The sequence below is a fragment of the Nicotiana sylvestris genome, chromosome 11, assembly GCF_000393655.2.
Source record: "Nicotiana sylvestris chromosome 11, ASM39365v2, whole genome shotgun sequence".
In the NCBI taxonomy this organism is placed as follows: domain Eukaryota; kingdom Viridiplantae; phylum Streptophyta; class Magnoliopsida; order Solanales; family Solanaceae; genus Nicotiana; species Nicotiana sylvestris.
The window spans coordinates 20112547-20119266 of NC_091067.1; positions in this window are offsets into that span (position 1 = coordinate 20112547).

Here is a 6720-nt window from a genome sequence, read left to right on the forward strand (position 1 = left end):
TGTTTAAATATTAGTCTTATTTTTTGTAGTTATTTTGCTTGCATAGGACTAGTTAAGCAACGTCGTGTCCTTAATCGGGTCCGAGGAAAAGAATAAATATTCGGGTTCAAACTTACCCGCTTTTAGGCCTAATTTTCGGACCTAGCCCATAATAATCCGAGTCCGCCACACGTGGGGAACACGGACGGAATCCCATACACGGGGAACCCCACCACACGTGGGGAACACAAGCCTCGAACCCCACCACGTGTGGGGCTCATTTTTCTGGGCAAATGGGCACAAATACACAGACTGAAAAGTTTTGAAAGGGGGACTTTTAGAAATTTTGGGAACGGACAGGATTTTGAAAAAACACTGTACATCTATCTTCTTCTTCTAAAGAAGAAGCAAAAAAACCCTACGGTGAAAAAGAAAACAGGCCCATCGTGGAACCTCCATCGCCACCACCAAATCACCTCCGGCCAGCTTCCCCCGACGTCAACCACCAGCCCCGTCGAGCAGCAGCTGTTGTTGTTGCTGCTGCGTCACCTTCCCTACTGTCCAAACACCACTCCGTCACCTTCCCCGGCACCCCTACTGTCGCAACCAAACCCTACACCAAACAGGCCCTTCCCACCACCAAAACCACCGTCAACCACCAGTGTCCCTTCCCTCCGTCGACCTACTGTCACAACCAAACAGGTCCGTCACCTTCCCCCAGCACCACAACCAATAGCAACAACCTAACTTCCCGTCAAACCGCCTCCTCCTCACGTCCGAAACCGCCCAAACCACCATCAAAACCAACGAAAAACCCTAGCAAACAGGAAACCCACCATCGTTCCACCTTCAAACCGCCCCGGACTGCTCCCTCTCCGCCTCACGATCACCACCGTCAACAAACCACCATTGTTACCCATCCAGCAACGCCCCAGCTGACCCAACTCCATCGTCGTCGCTGTCCGTCGACCCTACGTCCAAACGCCATAACCAGCACCAACTTCATCGTCTTCCTCACGACAAAAATATCACCACCACTGCTGCCCGCTACCTAGCCTACCACCTCAATCTCCATCGCGACCACTCACAGAACCCAACCCCAGCCCGTCAGCTTCCCCGCCATTGCAGCCTCATCACCTTGCGTCAACAACCTACCACCAGTCGACCCTCCTCCTGTCTGAACTCCCGTCGTCACTGCACAAACGACCCTCCATAGCCGCGTCGACCACAACCCCAAGCAGCCCTGCGGCTATTTCCCCTATCCTCACGCCACTAGCTGAACCGGAGTTCATGGAGGTGAGCTGCTCGACCTTGTGTTGAAGTCGAGTTCCAGTCCAAAGTCCAAAAATTGAGTCGAGGTCCGGTACGTCGAGGTGTTTGTCCGAGGTTTCGTCGTTGTTCCTCGTCCAGTGAGGTCCGGCTTGAGTTCCGTCGGGGTCGTGTTTGTCGTCCTGAGTTTGCCGAGGTTCAAAGGTTAGTAAACCTCAAGTATTAGATAAGGAAATGTTACGTTAAATGTTCGAAGATGCAATATAGAAATTGGTATGATAATTTTCTGCTTATGTTTTCATCGTATGCATTTTTGCTCATTTTGCGTTATGTGATTCTTGTTTATTTGATGTCATTTAATTAAGTTTGACTAGTTGTTCTATGACACAAGTTTGACGTTAATTTGTTCGGGGTCCTTTGCTTAGTTCATTCGGACAAAAATTAGCATTAGTACTTGTTGTTACTACTTCTGAAACACTCGTTCACTAAACTCATTTTATTAAATTTTTTGACAAGTTATGAGATTTTTGTTGTAAAGAAGCCGTAAGGTTTAGTATTGTTAAAGGCGTAAAAATGACATCCTTTTAAAAAAAAAAAATAATAATAAATAAATAAATAAATAAAACGAGACTAGCTTCGCCAAATAAAAAATGTACAGATTGCGGAGCCCTCACAAAATATATGTGTTAAATACTTAGATTCCGGGACGGGCCGTTTAGCAAATTTCACGGCCCCACCCAAAATAATAATGCGCTAGTTGCTTTAGGCGCGTCTTTAATAATTTATTCTCCCTAACTCGGGTGCACATTTATGTGACCCAAATCCAAATCTCAGCAAAGTTGAAATGTGTCTCTAAATCGCGGGTACATTGATTGTAACGTGGTTCGAGATGCATGTCCACGACGTTGCAAATTCCTTTTTAAAAAAAATAAGAATGAGATGAGCCTCGCCGAATAAAAATACAAATTGCGGGGCCCTCAGTAAACATTTGCTTTAAATTACTCAGAATTCAGGAGGGCCGTTTAGCGAATTTCACGGTCTTCCCAAAATAATAACGCGATAGTCTCTTTAGGCGCATGTTTAATATTTTACTTTCTTAAGCTTGGGTGTGCATTTCATGCGACCCGAATCCAAATCCCAAAACATCAAATAAAACGTGTTCCGGATTGCGGGTGCATTTCATGTGACGCAGTCCAAAGACGCGTTTTAAGCGATGTTCACATTTCTTTTAAAAAACAATAATAATAAAGCGGTTAAAAGATAAAATTTGCACATAAGTTCATATTTGTATAAAATCAGATAATTAAGCCGAATATAACAGTTGAGCGACCGTGCTAGAACCACGGAACTCGGGAATGCCTAACACCTTCTCCCGGGTTAACAGAATTCCTTATCCGGATTTCTGGTATGCAGACTATAATATAGAGTCATTCTTTTCCTCGATTCGGGATTAAAATTGGTGACTTGGGACACCCTAAATCTCCCAAGTGGCGACTCTGAAATAAATAAACAAATCCCGTTTCGATTGTCCTTAAATTGGAAAAAACTCCCCTGTACCCTCGCGGGTATGTAAAAAGGAGGTGTGACAAGTAGTGCTTCAGACCTTGCAAGAGCAGAAGTTATATGCTAAGTTCTCCAACTGTGAGTTTCGGCTAGAGTCAATGGCATTCTTGGGGCATGTAGTGTCAAGAGAGGGTATTGAAGTGGATCCTAAGAAGATTGAGGCAGTTCAGAGTTGGCCATGTCCTACTTCAGTGACCGAGATTAGGAGTTTCCTAGGGTTAGCAGGCTACTACCGGCGATTTGTGAAGGGCTTTTCATCTATTGCATCACCTCTGACCAGATTGACCAGGTGCTTCATTTTGTTGGTCCGATGATTGTAAGGAGAGCTTTCAGAAGCTCAATACGGCTTTGACTACGGCACCAGTCCTTGTATTGCCTTCCGGTTCAGGGATGTATATGGTATATTGCGTCGCTTCTCGCGTCGGCTTGGGATGTGCATCATTGCAGGAGGGGTGAGTTATTGCATATGTTTCACGTCAGCTGAAGGTTCATGAGAAGAATTACCTTGTGCACGATCTAGAGTTGGTGGCGATTGTTCATGCTCTTAAGATATAGAGGCATTACTTATATGGAGTGTCATGTGAGGTTTATACCGACCACCACAACTTGTAGCATTTGTTCAAGCAGAGGGATATTAATTTGAGATAGCGTAGGTGGCTTGAGTTACTAAAGGATTATGACATTACCATTCTTTATCACCCGGGTAAGGCGAATGTGGTCGCGGATGCCTTGAGCAGAAAGGCGGAAAGTATGGGTAGCCTAGTATTTATTCCAGCGGAGGAGAGGCCACTAGCCTTGGACATTCAGTCCTTGGCTAACAGACTTGTGAGATTGGACATTTCAGACTCCAGCCGAGTTCTAGCATGTGTGGTTGCTCAGTCCTCGTTGTTGGGGCAGATTAAGGCCCGACAATTCGATGATCCACATTTGGCGGTTCTCAGAGAGACAATACTTCAGGGATGTGCCAAGGAGGTTTCTATTGGCAAGGATAGTGTGCTACGGCTTCTGGGCCGTCTATGTGTTCCTAATGTTGATGGCTTGAGAGGGAGAATTCTAGAGGAGGCCCACAGTTCGAGGTACTCCATTCATCCGGGTGCCACGAAGATGTATCGTGACTTGAGGCAGCATTTCTGGTGGAGGAGGATGAAGAAGGACATCGTGGAGTATGTAGCTAGATGTTTGAATTGCCAGCAGGTCAAGTATGAGCACCAGAGGCCAGGTGGCCTACTTCAGCAGATGTCCATTCCTGAGTGGAAGTGGGGGCGCATCACCATGGATTTTGTGGTTGAGTTGCCGTGAACCTTGCGGAAGGTTGATTCAGTATGGGTCGTTGTGGATAGGTTGACCAAGTCGGACCACTTCATTCCAGTGGCGACTACTTATACGACGGAGAGGTATGCTCAGATTTATATTCGGGAGATAGTTAGGTTGCACGGTGTGCTGGTTTCCATCATATCAGATAGAGGCCCTCAGTTCACTTCCCATTTCTGGAGAGCTGCTCAGAGTGAGTTGGGGACGCGCGTAGAGCTTAGTACGGCATTCCATCCTCAGACCGACGGGCAGTCGGAGTGGACAGTTCAGATTTTAAATGATATGCTTAGAGCATGTGTGATTGACTTTGGAGGGCAGTGGGATCAGTTCTTGCCTTTAGCGGAGTTTGCATACAACAACAGCTATCAGTCCAGCATAGAGATGGCCCCGTATGAGGCTTTATATGGTCGGCGTTGTCGTTCTCCCATCGTGTGGTTTGATCCTGGTGAGGCTAAGTTACTTGGTACAGATTTGGTACAGGATGCCTTGGATAAGGTAAAGTTTATTCAGGAGAGACTCCGCACAGCTCAGTCCAGACAGAAAAGTTACATGGATCAGAAGGCGCGTGATGTATCATTTATGGTTGGCGATAAGGTTCTCTTGAAAGTCTCGCCAATGAAGGGCATTATGAGGTTCGGGAAGAAGGGCAAGCTAAGCCCAAGGTTTATTGGTCCCTTTGAGGTGTTGAGGCGAGTTGGAGAGGATTCCTATGAGCTTGATTTACCTCCCAGTTTATCAGGAGTCCATCCTATTTTTCATGTATCGATGCTTCGGAAGTATCATGTCGACCTATCGCATGTGTTGGACTTCAGTACCATTCGGTTAGATGAGAGCTTGGGCTACGAGGAGGAGCCAGTTGCCATTATTGATATACAGGATCACCAGTTGAGGTTCAAAAGGATCTCTGCGGTGAGAGTACAGTGGAGGGGCTAACCGGTTGAGGAAGCGACCTGGGAGTCCGAGGAGGACGTGCGGAGCAGATATTCCCACTTATTCAGCAGTCCAGGTACTTTTCTATGTCTGTTCGAGGACGACGTTTGTTTAAGAGGTGGAGAATGTAACGACCCGACTGGTCGTTTTACTGTTTAGAATCTCGTTCCCTTAAATAAAACTTCTCGCACTTGCTTTAACTAATTTATGACTTGCGGGGACGGTTGGTTCGGGAGTTGGAAGAGTTTTGAGTAAGAATATGTCCATTTGCTTCTTTAAGTTCTTCTAAAAAGGCTAGGTTTGACTTCGGTCAACTTTCTTGGGAAAAAGATCCGGATTCGTGATTTGACAATCCCGGAGGGTCCGTGGGAAAAATATGGGACCTGGGCGTATGCCCGAAATTGAATTCAGAGGTCCCTAGACCGAGTAATGAATTTTTATGTGAAATTGTTAAATTTAAGATTTAAAGATTTAAAGAAACTAAGTATTCATGGATTTCCTAGGTATCGGGATCAGATTTCGGTTACGAAACTTAGCACAGGTCCAAAATATTAGTTAAGACTTACCCGTAAAATTTGGTATCAATCCGAGTAGTTTAAGGGCATTTTGACCCGTTAGTAGAGAATTAAGAACTTGAAGTTCAATAGTTTGATTCATTTGGTTTTAGGAAGTGATTCCTAGATTTAATGAGGTTTTGAGTGATTCAAGGGTTCGAGTAGGTCCGCCCCGTGATTTCAGACTTGTCGGTATGTTCGGCCGGGGCACGGTAGCCACGAGCAAGGCTTGAGAGAAGTTAAAAGTTGGAAAAAAGTGTTGAGTGTGCTACTTCTGTCATAACCGCATCTGCGGTTCTTGGACCGGATGCGGTCGAAACATCGTAGAAGTGAAATGAGGACAGGCTGGGGGGATCGCAGAAGCAGCCCAGGAACCGCACAAGTGGTTCCGCCTATGCGACCCCCAGACCCCAAAAACGGTCCAGCTCCCTATCGCCCAAAGCCGCAGAAGCGGAAAACGCACAGCAGAAGCGGAAATAGCTGGGGGCAGAGACTCATTTAATACGAACTCAAACACCATTGTATCATATTTCACTCCATACCTAGGCAATTTGGGTGCTTCCAAAGAGAGGGTTTCAACATAACATTGCAAGGTAAGTAATCCCCACTCATCCTTTGTTCAAATACATGAACATTAGGTAGATTAAACACTAAAAACTAAGTAAAAATCAAGGGTTAGAGCTAGACCTAGGGTTTTAATAAAACTAAGATTTAATCATGTAATTTGCCATGTAATGAACTAGAAATCATATATTTGTGATCCTTAGGTGATAGAGAACAACTTCCTTCAAAAAATCTCAAAATCCGGGCGTGTGGGCCCGGGGTCGGAATTTAGGAAATTTGTGAAAAGGGTTGGAAAATGGCTTAAATAGCTAGAATTCGATCTTGTAAATTTATATTGATTAGTTCTCACTTCCTTTAACTAGTTTCTGATCGTTCGGATCCGTCTTGAGGGCTTGGGCTTGTTTTTGAGATTGGAAGTTCGCTTTGGAGCGAGGTGAGTCTCCTTTCTAACCTCGTGAGAGGGAATTATCCCCATATGATTTATAAATGAGAAATTTCTGCTAAATGTGGGGGATACGTACGTACTAGGTAACGAGAGTCTGTGCGTAGC